Here is a 15,247-nt window from a genome sequence, read left to right on the forward strand (position 1 = left end):
GAGAAAACATAGATTCAAAACCAAAATCTAATGCAATGCATGGAGTCCAATCACGGACACATACTAGAATGGAGAAAACTCAAAGAAAATCAAAATAAGCACAAGCTAATAGGTCCTAAACATGTTGATTGTGGAAGAAAATTCAAAAACAATCAACCAATGGATCTATGGAACAAAAATGTGATTCAAAGCATATAGATCCAAAAAGAAACTCAATCAAGACAAGAGGAACACATTGAACACAAATTTCGGACACAAAAAGATGAAGCACTTATCTCCTTGAAGAACCTTGCTCTTGATACCAAAAATGATGGAAGAGGTTAGGAGGAGTGGAAGATGACTTCTCCTTAGCTCTCCTTATGCACGGATCTTCTTCAATGGAGGTTGACCACGAATTGAGGAACCAAAGAAAGAGGAGAACTCGTAGGTAGGAAGGCCTAAGCCTTGAAGGAAGTATCCAAGCTCAAGCACTCAAGGGATTGCACACTTCAAAGAGAAGGAAACTAGGTTTTCCTAAGGGAATTTGAAGGCCCTCTCTATGGCTCTCTCTTGGAATTTCAGTGACTCTTGAAGATGGCTGAATTCAATTCAGAAATCTCATATATTCAAAAGTGTTTTTACAAGGTAGGAAATGCACATTTATAGGTGGGAAAACTAGACTACTTGGCGGCAATTCAAATGGACATAGTTGGCGCCAAGTTTGAATTTCAAATTTGAATTTGAAATTCAAACTTTGGCCACTCACATGACTAATCCGGATGCTACCATCATTTATATGTCATTTGGGAGTGATTTGAATTGAATTTGAAGCTCACATGGCCGGAACCACTCCATGCCATCCATGTGACTCAAATTCAAATCAAATTACTTCTAAATGACACATGAATGAACCCTAATTCACCAATTAATGTATACTTCCTAAAAACCTAATCTAATGACCGAAATACATTGGTATAATGAATACAATGAATAGAAAAAATTACAAGAAGAAGAATGAGCCTAATATTGGGGTATCAAAAGCCCAAAGCCTAAGAAGCCCAATTACAAGCCCAAGAACATAAAACCTAGTCTATGGTCAAAATACAAGACCAAAATCAAAGTAATTTCCTATACTAAAAAAATACAAGTAAACATGGTGTTTAATCAACCAAGGTCCAAGTAAGAAGCACCTTAGGCCCACCAAGCCCATTGGGCCCACTAAGCTCTGAAGCAGTCAAGTCTTCAAGTAATCTCCTGGCCATAGCTCTAGTGGTTGGGCCTTTAGCCCATACTCTTCCATCACTTATCACCTATAAATGTATACTCCAAGCATTGTACTCTCACTTTTGAATATATTGAGTTTCTGAATCCATTTTCAGCAATTCTTCAAGAGTCACCGAAATTAGAGAGAGCAAGAGAGAGTGCCTTCAAACACCTTAGGAATTCCCTAGTTCCTTCTCTTTGAAGTGAGAAATCCTTTGCTCTTTAAGCTTGGATGCTTCCATCCAAGGCTTAGCCTCATTCCATCCGTGTTTCTTCCTCCTTCAAGAGTTCTTCAACTTCGGTTTGCATCTCCATTGAAGAAGATCCAAGCTAAGGAAAAGTTTAGGAGAAGTTCTCCTTCCACTTGATGGAAGAGCATGGGCTAAAGGCCCAACCACTAGAGCTATGGTCAGGAGACTATTTGAAGATTTGACTGCTTCAGAGCTTAGTGGGCCCAATGGGCTTGGTGGGCCTAGGGTGCTTCTCACTTGGGCCTTCATTGATTAAACACCATGTTCTATTGTATTTTCTTAGTATAGGAATTTACTTTGATGTTGGTCTTGTATTTTGACCATAGATTAGGATTTAGGTGTCTTGGGCTTAATTTTGGGCTTCTTGGGTTTTAGGCTTTTGATACCCAATATTGGGCTCATTCTTCTTCTTGTAATTTTTCCTTTTCATTGTATTTTCTTGACCATTGTATTTAGGTCATTAGTTTAGGTTTTAAGGAGGAATTATTAAAATTGAGGATTAGGCAACATTAGGTTAAATTTGACTTGCATTTAAGTTGAATTTGGAGTCACATTGTTTGCGCCACCTTGGCTGAACAAGTGTGACACAAATTCAACCCTAAATGCTAATCAAATTCAACCTAAATGGACACTAAACACCCATGTGACCAGACCTTGCATGTGAGTTAATTTTTTGAATTCAAATTCAAATTTGAATTCAAAAACTTGGCACCACATTAGGCTAGCACATTGGCGCCAAGTGTGAGCCATTTCCGGATGCTATATATGCTACCTCCTTAACCATTTGTACTACTTTTGATCATATATGAAATTTGTGAGCCGTTGGCCGAGTTTCTTCTCTCAAAAGTCTCCAACCTCTCACCTCAAAACCCTAGGATAGTTTCCTTCTTTCCTACCTTTTGAAGTGAGAATCCATTGATGCTTGAGCTTGGATGCTTCCATCCAAGGCTAGTCCTAATTCCTTCCATGTTTCTTCTGCATTCAAGAGCCAATCCATTCGGTGATATTTCCTTGAGATGATCCGTTCCTAGGAGGAGCTTAGGAGGAGCTTGTTCATCCCTTCTTCTACTCACTTCCATCAATTTTGGTATCAAGAGCAAGGTTTCTTCAAGGAGATAAGTTCTTCAAATTTTTGTGTCCGTGTTTGTGTCTTGTGTTCTTGTATTTGTCTTGCTTGAGTTTCTTTGTGGATCTATACGTTTTAATTCATATTGTGTTCATAGATCCATTGTTGATTTTTTTTTTTATTTTCTTCCACAATCAACTTGTTAGGAATTATTTGCTTGTGCTATTTTGATTTTATTTTTGAGTCTCTCCATTCCTTGTATGTGTCCGTGATTGGACCTCATGCATGTGCATTAGATTTTGTTTTTGAATCTTTGTTTTGTCTTAGAAGTTTATGTGTAGTCCTTACATGTTGCAAATTCCTTGAATAGCATGTTTAACCTAGTTTTATTTTGAATTTTGTGTCTACATGTTGCTCTCGGTTTGCTCTAATTTGTGCCTACCTATATGTGCTTTTTCTTTTACCTTATTGTGTTCATAATTTGCTATTAGTCCTAGCAAGTTTCTTTAGAGTTAGCTTTCCATTGTGTTCTTAAGTTTTCAAATCACTTTCCATTGAAAATCTTATAAAAAAAATTTTGACTCAAAATTTCAAGTGTAATTCTACTTCTAGTGCACTCTTTCTTGTGGATTCAATTTTAAAAAAAAATTAGAGGCTAAAAACAGAGATAAAACAGAGCCTAAAACAAAAGAAAAGTCCTAAAGTTCAAAAGAAAAGTGTGCAAAAAGAATTCAATACAAAAACCTAAGACTAGTGCACTAGTTTCTCATTTTCACTTGGATTTTGACCTAATTTTTGTAGTCTCGGTTTCTATAGCTTGGAATCATAGAAAAATTTGAAACAAAAGGAAAACACCTTCTCTGGAGTCTTAATTTGAGACTGGAAAAAGAAAAAATTAAAAAAAAATATATAAGACAATTTAAAATGCAAAAGCCGTGAGGTGTTCTTGGAGAAAATTCACTTGATTCCTTGTTATTGTTTTGACTACTAATTGTTCTATACTTATCCAATTGCTTTCAAATTTTGTTTTGTTTTGTTCATCTACTCTAGTACCTATCTAGGAACCTTCCTAACTGAGTGCTAGCTTTTATTTGGAGTCTTAATTTTCAGTTTTACTTGTTGAACCTCTTTGTGTCTTGTTATATACACCTATTACTCTTTACTTTTGGTATAAGCTTTCCAAATTGTGCTTTTTTGCTTGTCTAGTTTTCTTTCATTAAATTCCCTGTGCTGGAAGTGGCCTCAAATCCTTGCTCAAGGATCAAGCATTGCTCAACAAAGAGTAGGAAAAGTTTGGACACTAAGACTACAAAAATTTGACCTAATTTAGTGACCTAGCTTTTCCTAAACTTCCTTCACTTGAGTGACCATTCCTTTCACCTTGTGAGGCAGCCACCATTAACCTCTTTGTTGTGTTTCTTTTGCAGGTCCAGGAGCATCATAATTGAAGGATTAGTGGCGGATTAAACACTTGAATAAGTGTAGGAAATTTGAACATCAAAAATTCGTCACTAATTGGTCACTAAAGCCGCCACAAATTGTTTTCTAGTGTAGTTTAATTTTTTTGCAATTTCTCTTGTATTTTTAATCAATTTGTAAAGCTTGGAGGGAGTATTAAGAAGCTGGTCAGGTATATCTAATTCCTTGGTAGCCTACTCACGAGTAGTACTAGTGGAAGTGGCTTGGAAATTTCATATGTTTCAAGCTTCCACTTAGGGAACCCGACTAGTTACTTATCTTGCTTTCTTTAATTTCCTTGTCTTTTAATTGCTTTATTTTGCTGCCTTGAAACGTCTAGAATTGTGTAGTTCTTAATTGTTCACGTTTAGCTTAGCTTTCTAAACAAACCAATTGTGAAAAAGCATTCAAAATTTTTGTGAAAAGTTTTGGGGAATTGGAAGTACCACAAAGGAGTTTAGTGATTTCCACTTGAAAAGGCTTGATAGTGCAATTTGTACACTTAGACTTCCAAGTGCTATTTTCATTCCTAGAAAATCCCAAAAGAATTTTATACCTTTTTGCATAGCATACAATTCTTATTGTTTAATCATGAGTCATCATTCTCCAAGTAGTAGTGACTTTGATACTCCTAAAAGTTTTAGAAAAATTGTCAAGGAGGTTGAAGCACTAAAACTTTGGAAGCATGAAGAAGTACTTCAAAAACAAAAAGAAAAGATTGAAAGAGAAGTACAACTTCTTGCTTTAGAAGAAGAGATTCAAAAGATTAAGCAACAAGAATCAAAACTTTTAAAAAAATTACATAAAAACAAAAGTCAAAAAAGTTCCTCAAAAGGTTCCACTAAGAGTTCCATGACTCTTGTAGACCCCTAAAATTGTCCGGGTCGGAAATAAAGCTTGAAGACTCTCGAAGACTGAAGGAAGATCAGCCAGAAGGACTCCTGGAAGGCCCTAGGAGGGTTCTCTGTAGGTCTAGAGGTCTTAGAATAGCTCAAAATAAGGAAGTGGAGGGAATGAAGCCCAATACGGCCGTACTGAACTTAATACGGCCGTATTGAAGCTTCAATACGGCCGCCGTGAACTCAATACGGCGTATTGAAGTTTCTGAAACTTCAATACGGCCGTACTGAAATCAATACGGCCGTATTGAAGCTTCAATACAGCCGTATTGAACTTAATACGGCCGTATTGAAATTTCTGAATTTCAATACGGCCGTATTGAACTCAATACGGCCGTATTGAAGTTCAAAAAATTCAATACGGCCGTATTGCTTCTGTAGGCCGTATTGCGCCTATTCCCTATAAATATGACGTCAATTGGACGTCATTCCACACTTTTGGAGATAGTTTTAACCCTCTCCTTGAGTATTCTGGGGTTTTTGAGCAGTGTTCTGCCCTAGAAATCACTCGGAGAGTTGATCCGACAAAGTTCTTGAGCCCCGAGCCATTTTGCTTGAGGATCGAACCTAGTCGAAGGGAAATCCTCCGGATTTCCATAGTTAAAAGTTTTAGGAAGGAGCGAGCGAGCTTGTAGAGCGAGGGAACGCCAAAAAGCTTCCCAGTTTTACTCAATATATAAAAGCACGCTTCAAGAGGTTTCTTCTTAAATCCTTCCTTTTACTGCTTTCTGTGTGCATATTTAAACTGTCATCATGTAGATAGTTAATTTATAATCGCTTATAATAAATAGGGGTAATTTAGTAATTTTACGTTGTTATTTTAGAAAATAATCTGTCATAGGGAACCCGAAAGGGGCGCTGTGGGGTGCTAACACCTTCCCCACGCGTAACCGACTCCCTTACCCAACTCTGGTTGTAATGGCCAAAGTTGATTTTTAAAATCAATTGCCTTATCCCTTTTTCCAATGTTTTGAGTAAAACATTGGTGGCGACTCCACGAACCCTCCTTTTACGAAAACCACTAATCCATGGAGGGTCCCGCTTGGGATTAATATGGATTGGTGAGACGTTTTAATAAATAAATTGGATAGGATCGACAAGGTCTCAGTTTGAGAACAAGTCGTTCTAATAATCCAATACATTTTCAAAACTAAAATAAAAAGCGAGCTCGACCGTCTTCGCGACCGCCGAGGCCCGTTTGGGCCGGTGGCGACAGATGGCGACTCCACTGGGGAAGCCTCGAGAGTCAGTCCCATTTAGTGACAGATTATTTTTAACAAATAATAGTTAAAATTACTTCGTTACCCCTTGCTTGTATGATAACATGTTTATCTATGTGGCTTTTAAATAACTGTTGTATGTTTAAATTCCGCAATTGTTTGAAATAAAAACTGCACACAAACCTTTGCACACAACAGTTCCCTCTATACCCGGGGGCATGAGTGATTAACCATAGGGAGTGGATGTTAGTACGGCCGGTTGTCGAATGGGTCTATAGGTGCCCGTAGACCGTTGTCGGAAAACATCACTCAAGGTGATAACCATGAACTTGAGTCCGACGGTGCGTTGGAGCTTTCCATCGACCTACGATGAGAGGAATTGGGTCCCTATAATGGGGGCACCTTGGGGGCCTTGGACTGGTGAGAACAGTTAGAACCTACCTTGAATATGCACCTTTCTGCAGGATACCCCTACCTCGTGATTCGCTCGTGACTGTTCGTGGATGAGTGAATTGTTTGTGCATTCGTTATGTGTAATTGTTTGTGCATTAATAAATAACCTCGTGATAAGGTCTGAAGAATAATCCCCATGCATGAAAAAACCATGACATGAGAGGAAAGACCATGTGTAAAAATATAATAAAAATGAGGAGCATGTGCATCATTACCAATAAAGATATCATGCATCCTCATAAACCATGCATTTTAGGTTCACCAATACCTCTTGACATGAGTAAAAGTGACCCATAATTATCGAGATTCTCCGTTGAGGAGAGATCATAAGTCAAGGAGGGTGGTAACACTCTATTTTAAAAAGGCAGCGCCTTAAAAATGGAGGGTTATCAAGCTCATGTCAAGAGCGTATTCATTCCATAAATTAATTAGATTAAATATTCATTTTTAGAAAGTGGCTGGTCATCTCTCTGTCCTCACACGCGCAAAGAAGATCAAGAAAATGGAAGCATTGGAGGAGCAAAACAAAAAGCTCACAACCGAGCTTTCACAACTTAAAGACCAAATGGCGCAAATGATGGAACTCATGCGTCATCACAACGTCCATGAATCTCATCACAGTGATCATGGGTCCCATCATGAGGGAGAGGAGGAAGAGCATGAAAAAGATCCTCCACACGCCGTACACCTTGGGGCTGGAATTATGGTTAAAGAGCCCGAAGTATCAAAGGAACAATTCCACGCCCTCGAAGATCGGCTAAGGGCTATGGAGGGGCATGATTTTGACATCAAAGATGCCGCCGACATGTGCTTAGTGAGGGACATTCAATTCCCTCCTAAATTTAAAGTGCCGGATTTCCCAAAGTATGTGGGATCGACTTGCCCCAAAAGTCATCTCACCATGTACTGTCGCAAGATGGCTGCATATGCCACAAATGAAAAGCTCTTGATCCACTGCTTTCAAGAGAGCTTAGCTGAAACTGCACTCAACTGGTATATGCAGCTAGATGGAAATCTAGTACATACATGGAGGCAGTTGGCCGACGCCTTTCTCAAGCGCTATAAATACAACATCGACCTAACACCCGATAGGTCAGATCTTCAAGCCTTGAGTAAAAAGAATGATGAATCCTTCAAGGCGTACGCCCAACGTTGGAGGGAGTTGGCGGCACAGATAGAGCCCCCGCTGTCGGATAAGGAGACGGTGTCCTTATTCATCAACTCGTTAACTGGTCCCTATTACGATAAAATGATAGGGAACACAACGACACTCTTCTCGGACATCATCACCATTGGAGAAAGGGTGGAACAAGGACTTAAAAGTGGGAAGCTGGCTAAGCCTTCCCAACCATATGAAGCTAAGAAGGCCTTCGGGAAGAAGAAAGAAGGAGGAGTCAACACTGTAACCATTTCCCCATCTTCTTCCACTTCGAAGTCAGGCAAATCGCAATACAACTCTGTGAAGAAGTTTGACAAACTTCCGACCACTTATAGCGATCTCCTGCCGAAGCTAGTGGAGGCGCGTCTTATAGCTTACATTCCACCAAAGAAAGTGAATCCACCTTACCCCGATTGGTACAATCCACAAGACAAATGTCTATACCATTCGGGGGCACCGGGACATTCAACGGAGAACTGCAGAGCTCTCAAGTATAAGGTCCAAGACCTTATCGATGCTGGGTGGGTCACTTTCGATTCGACGGCGCCCGACGTGAGCAAGAATCCTCTACCGCAGCAGGAGTAGAGAGAAAGGCAAGCCATGATAGGGCCCCACCATATTTTTTCTTTTAGGGACTCATGATCAGTACCCGAGATCATGAGGACCTTTTCATGTAAATAAAGGGTTTTGTACAGTTTTACACTCATATATCAATAAAGAGGCATTTTTTTCACACATTATTCTCTCATTTTGTTCTATTCTCTCTCTCTCATTAATATTAATAAACTCTAAACCTAAACAGAACCAATAAATAATTATGTCTGTGATTGCTCGCTCTGACCGGGATCCGAAAGCCGAGGGTGAATGGGTTGAGTTGGACAGTGATGAGGAGACCATCTCTCCGGATCTGCAAAGACTGCTAGATCAAGAAGCTCGTCTACTCCAACCGAATCAAGAAGAATTGGAGACCGTGAATTTGGGGCAGGATCGAGAATTGAAAGAGGTCAACATTGGGACCCGTATCAGTGATGGAATAAAAACACAATTAATTCAATTATTGAGGGAATACAAGGACGTATTTGCATGGTCGTACCATGATATGCCCGGTTTGGACTCCAACATTGTCGAACACAAGTTGCCCTTAAAAGAGGGGTTTCGACCCATTAAGCAAAAGCTTCGACGAATCAAGCCCGAATGGTCCTTAAAGATTAAGGAGGAGGTAGAAAAACAATTGGACGCGGGATTCTTGGTTGTATCCCAGTATCCTGAATGGCTGGCTAACATTGTGCCAGTCGTCAAAAAGAATGGGAAGGTTAGAGTGTGTGTTGATTATAGGGATTTGAATCGTGCCAGTCCAAAGGACGATTTTCCCTTGCCCCACATCGATACACTTGTGGATCACACCGCCACAAACACACTCTATTCCTTTATGGATGGATACTCGGGGTATAATCAAATCAAGATAAATATAGAAGACCGCGAGAAAACTTCTTTCATTACACCCTGGGGAACTTTCTGCTACAGGGTGATGCCTTTTGGACTTAAAAATGCGGGTGCCACCTACCAACGAGCGATGGTGACGCTATTCCACGATATGATCCACAAAGAAATTGAAGTATACGTGGATGACATGATCGCGAAGTCAAAAGACGAGATGAACCATATTCAATATTTGAGAAAATTATTCAATCGGCTTCGCAAGTATCAGCTTAAGCTAAATCCGGCTAAGTGTACTTTCGGAGTCCGGTCGGGTAAGCTTCTCGGGTTCATCGTTAGTGAAAAAGGCATAGAGGTGGACCCCGATAAAGTAAAGGCAATAATGGAAATGCCTCCTCCTAAAACCGAGAAGGAGATAAGAGGATTCCTTGGCAGGGTGAACTACATTGCAAGGTTCATCGCACAGTTGACTGACACGTGCAAGCCAATATTCAAGCTATTGCGCAAGAATCATTCCGAAACTTGGGATGAGAATTGTCAACGAGCTTTTGACAAGGTCAAACAGTGCTTGGCCAATCCACCAGTATTGGTGCCACCTGTCGAAGGAAGGCCATTAATCCTCTATCTAACAGTGCTTGATGAGTCCATGGGAGCCGTGCTAGGGCAACAGGACGAAACTGGAAAGAAAGAACGAGCCATCTACTACTTGAGCAAGAAATTTCTAGATTATGAAACCCGCTACACGCCATTAGAAAAGACTTGTTGTGCGTTAGCATGGGCAACACAAAGGCTCAGGCAGTATATGATAAGGCATACTACTTGGTTGGTTTCCAAAATGGATCCAATTAAGTATGTGTTCGACAAGCCAATAATCACTGGGAAGATCGCCCGATGGCAAGTACAATTATCAGAATTCGACATCATACATGTCACACAAAAAGCCATCAAGGGTAGTACCCTAGCTGATTACCTAGCACACGGGCCGACCAATGATTACCAATCCCTTCAGGATGATTTCCCCGATGAGCATATAATGAGTATACAACATGAAGAACCAAAAGATGATGCGTGGACCATGTATTTTGATGGAGCCTCCAACATGCTTGGACAGGGGATTGGAATAGTATTAATCTCCCCACAAGGAAAGCATATCCCCTTAACGGCAAGACTCAACTTCGACTGTACAAATAACATGGCCGAATACGAGGCTTGCGCGTTAGGAATCCAAGCAGCAATCAACAATGGTATCCTAAAGCTCAAAGTATTCGGAGATTCGGCTTTAGTCATCCACCAACTGCGAGGTGAATGGGAAGTCCGAAATCCTAAGCTGATACCATATGTTGAACATATCAAAGACCTGATACAATTCTTTCAAAATGTCGTCTTTGAATATATCCCAAGGGAGGAAAATCAGTTCGCTGACGCCCTTGCTACACTATCATCGATGTTCGCCTTGGATAAGGAGCATGAAATGCCCATCATCAATATCCGGCGGCACGATAAGCAAGCGTTCTGCCTACTGATAGATGAAGCTGTTGACGATCATCCATGGTTCCATGACATCAAACAATATCTGTCAAAAGGGGAATATCCTGATATGGCTAGCGATAATGATAAAAAGCATATCCGAAGAAGGGCCATGGGATTTCTGTTGATTGGAGAAACCCTCTACAAAAAGAATTATGACTCGGTCTTGTTGAGGTGCATAGACCAAGTCGAAGCTCAAAATGTAATCAAAGAAATACATGAGGGGGTTTTCGGTACCCATATCCCCGGGCCTGCAATGGCTAAGAAAATCCTCAGAGCAGGATATTATTGGTCGACCATTGAAAAGGATTGTTACCAATACGTCCGGAAATGCCACAAGTGTCAAGCATACGCCGACAACATTCATGTCCCACCAACGCCACTCAATGTGTTGGCTTCACCATGGCCATTCGTAATGTGGGGCATGGATGTTATTGGACCCATCGAGCCAAAGGCATCCAATGGACATAGGTTCATCCTTGTGGCCATTGACTATTTCACCAAATGGGTAGAAGCGGCATCGTATGCTCATGTGACCCGAAAGGTGGTAACATCCTTCATCAGAAAGAATATCATATGCAGATACGGTATTCCCGACAAAATCATCACTGATAATGGATCCAATTTGAACAATAAGATGGTGGAAGAACTGTGCAAAGAGTTCAAAATTCAGCACCATAACTCTTCCCCATATCGACCAAAGATGAATGGGGTAGTCGAGGCAGCCAATAAGAATATCAAGAAGATAGTACAAAAGATGGTTGTCTCATTCAAAGACTGGCATGAGATGCTACCCTTCGCTCTCCATGGTTATAGGACTTCAGTACGTACATCCACGGGAGCTACTCCATTCTCCCTTGTTTATGGAATGGAGGCAGTTCTGCCGGTTGAAGTCGAGATACCGTCTCTGAGAGTAATCATGGAAGCAAAACTTTCCGAGGCAGAATGGGTTCAAAGTCGACACGACCAATTGAACCTTATCGAAGAAAAACGACTGAACGCCATATGCCATGGTCAAGCCTACCAAAGGAAGATCAAAAAGGCTTTTGACAAGAAAGTCCATCCTCGAATTTACCATGAGGGAGAGCTGGTGATGAAGAAATTGCTACCAGCTCAAAAGGACAAGATCGGAAAGTGGGCCCCAAATTACGAAGGACCATACGTGGTGAAGCGAGCCTTCTCCGGAGGAGCATTGATTCTCACAGACATGGACGGAGAAGAACTTCGATACCCAGTCAACGCTGACGTGGTAAAGAAGTATTATGCTTGAAGACGTTGCTTGCATCAGCCCGTTAGGATGAAAACCCAAAAAGGGCATCCTAGGCAAAAGTTAGGGCAAAACAAAAAGCCCGCCAGTACAAGGGTACTAGGCAAAACAAAGGCAAAATTATCCCCGCTAGGACATGTCCTAGGCAAAAATTAGGGGCAAAAGAATAAGATGCAAAAAGTAAAGCAAGCAACGATCACTTGAATCGAAAACCGAAAGGCGGTTCAAGTGATAATCTTCTAGAAGCAAGCGTCTTGCAGCATCTACACTCCTGGCTCAGGCATCTCACCCGAAGCAACTAGGGAACGGGAAGGGCAGCAATTACAGATATAATTGTTAAGCCCAATGTATATAGCCTACCCTGGCCAGCCATTCTTCAGAAATTTCCCTTTGTAAACCTTTCTGTAAAAACACTTGTGAATATCAATAAAAATATCCATTTGTTTCTTTTCTTTCTTGACCATGTGATTATGCCTCTGAATTGGTTTTTCATAAAAATTGTACGAAATTCCATTAATAATCGGTCAATAAAAGAAAATTGGAGGGGTTCCTGTAAAATCCATAATCTCCTGCATAAAGGCTCACAAAAATACTCCCTCGCGTCAATGACAGAAAGTCCTCCAAGAAGAAGAGGATAGGGAGAGCCACTCACTTTTCTAAATAAATGAACAAAAATAAAAAATTGTATTTGTGCATCACACACACATTAGTCGCACATTCAAAGACCTTATCATGAGGCAACCGCATAAAATAGAAAAATAGAAAATTGCTTGTGTATGACAGCAGCAAGCAAAAATGCAAGGATACAGAAAATCCAACAAACAATTTGTACAGAGTAACTGAGCCTGGAGAGGCTTGCCGAAAAAATACTCTCAGAATAACTGAGCCTGGAGAGGCTCGCAGAAATAATACTCCCCAGAGAAAACCTCAACTCATGCTCTTGGATTCAAAATCCCCAGCAAGAGCTATCAAAGCAAAATCGACGCAATCCCCAATGGAAGTGCGATCATTCAAACAGTATATACAAGTCAAAGGACTTAACACTTCCTCAGTGGAAGATAGCTCTCCGACTCAAAGCGCTGAGTGAGGCTAAGCCTGCAGAGGCTTCCTAAATAATACTCTGGGATACATAAGATCCCTCATTCCCCAATCGCCTACTCAGAGGCATCCCTGCAAAAGGAGAAAAAATCGAAAAATATCAATAAATATTTCCCAAGCGGAATTCGGCATGCAGCCAATCATCAAACATCAAGATAATTCGCCTACTCAGAGGCATCCCTGCAAAAGGAGAAAAATCAAAAAAAAAACATCAATAACTATTCCCCAAGCGGAATTTGGCACTCAGCCGAACACTGAACTCCAATTCCTCAGTCGCCTACATAAGAGGCACTCCTTCAAAAGGAAAAATCATAAAAAGATCAATAATCATTCCCCAAGCGGAATCCGGCTCTCAGCCTATCATTGAATATCAAGATGATCTACCTAACAGAAGAGGCCAATCACAACCAATGACAAAATCCCCTGGCGGATAACAGCCTACACAGAGGCAACAAAATCCAAGAGTTAAAAAGAGTTACCCGAACAAGGATAACCGGGATACTCCACCAACGTCAAAAGGACGTCAGCCAAACATAAGGCATCGCTCAACTCAGAGAGAAAGAGCATCTGTGTCTATACCCCAAGGAGTCAGAAATTCCCCAAGGGTACCAACAATGCAATGCAAGTTGGGGCACAGGAACCTGTGAATGACTGCACATCCCCTAGACGGATCCCTGCGTTATCCAGCCCTTAGTGGCACAAAATCAAAAAAAACAACCGTCGAAGCAGCATCGTGGACTGTGGAGACAAAATCATCACAAATCCCTGGAAAGGAGATATTCACGCTACCCCGTCGTCACAAACACGGAGGTATGCAGCTTCCGGCTCGAGCAATGAGCGAAGCTATCTCTGGAAAGGGGGTACTCACTGCTTACCGTTGTCACAAGGGTACTTAGCTTCCGGCTCGAACAAAGAGTGAAGCTAAGCCTGGAGAGGCGGTACTCACAGCTTCCAGCTTGGGCAGCAAGCAAAGCAAAGCCTGGAGAGGCGAAACTCACACTGCTCATCGTCGTCACAAAGGTGCTTAGTTTCCGGCTCGAACAAAGAGCAAGACTAAGCCTGGAGAGGCGAAACTCTCACTGCTCACCGTCGTCACAAAGGTGCTTAGTTTCCGGCTCGAACAAAGAGCGAGACTAAGCCTGGAGAGGCGAAACTCACACTGCTACCGTTGTCACAAGGGTACTTAGCTTCCGGCTCGAACAAAGAGTGAAGCTAAGCCTGGAGAGGCGGTACTCACAGCTTCCAGCTTGGGCAGCAAGCAAAGTAAAACCTGGAGAGGCTACTCGACAATTTTCCACCGGAAGACGCTACAAGTCAGAAGGTCGGCGCATCACCCGGACAATTGGGTCAACTCCTTTACTTGTCAGCCGGTACACCAAAAGGCCGTCCGACTAAGTAAAGGGGGGGCAGCTGTAGACCCCTAAAATTGTCCGGGTCGGAAATAAAGCTTGAAGACTCTCGAAGACTGAAGGAAGATCAGCCAGAAGGACTCCTGGAAGGCCCTAGGAGGGTTCTCTGTAGGTCTAGAGGTCTTAGAATAGCTCAAAATAAGGAAGTGGAGGGAATGAAGCCCAATACGGCCGTACTGAACTTAATACGGCCGTATTGAAGCTTCAATACGGCCGCCGTGAACTCAATACGGCGTATTGAAGTTTCTGAAACTTCAATACGGCCGTACTGAAATCAATACGGCCGTATTGAAGCTTCAATACAGCCGTATTGAACTTAATACGGCCGTATTGAAATTTCTGAATTTCAATACGGCCGTATTGAACTCAATACGGCCGTATTGAAGTTCAAAAAATTCAATACGGCCGTATTGCTTCTGTAGGCCGTATTGCGCCTATTCCCTATAAATATGACGTCAATTGGACGTCATTCCACACTTTTGGAGATAGTTTTAACCCTCTCCTTGAGTATTCTGGGGTTTTTGAGCAGTGTTCTGCCCTAGAAATCACTCGGAGAGTTGATCCGACAAAGTTCTTGAGCCCCGAGCCATTTTGCTTGAGGATCGAACCTAGTCGAAGGGAAATCCTCCGGATTTCCATAGTTAAAAGTTTTAGGAAGGAGCGAGCGAGCTTGTAGAGCGAGGGAACGCCAAAAAGCTTCCCAGTTTTACTCAATATATAAAAGCACGCTTCAAGAGGTTTCTTCTTAAATCCTTCCTTTT

Source organism: Cajanus cajan, chromosome 5 (assembly GCF_000230855.2).
Source record: "Cajanus cajan strain Asha chromosome 5, NIPB_CcT2T_4, whole genome shotgun sequence".
In the NCBI taxonomy this organism is placed as follows: domain Eukaryota; kingdom Viridiplantae; phylum Streptophyta; class Magnoliopsida; order Fabales; family Fabaceae; genus Cajanus; species Cajanus cajan.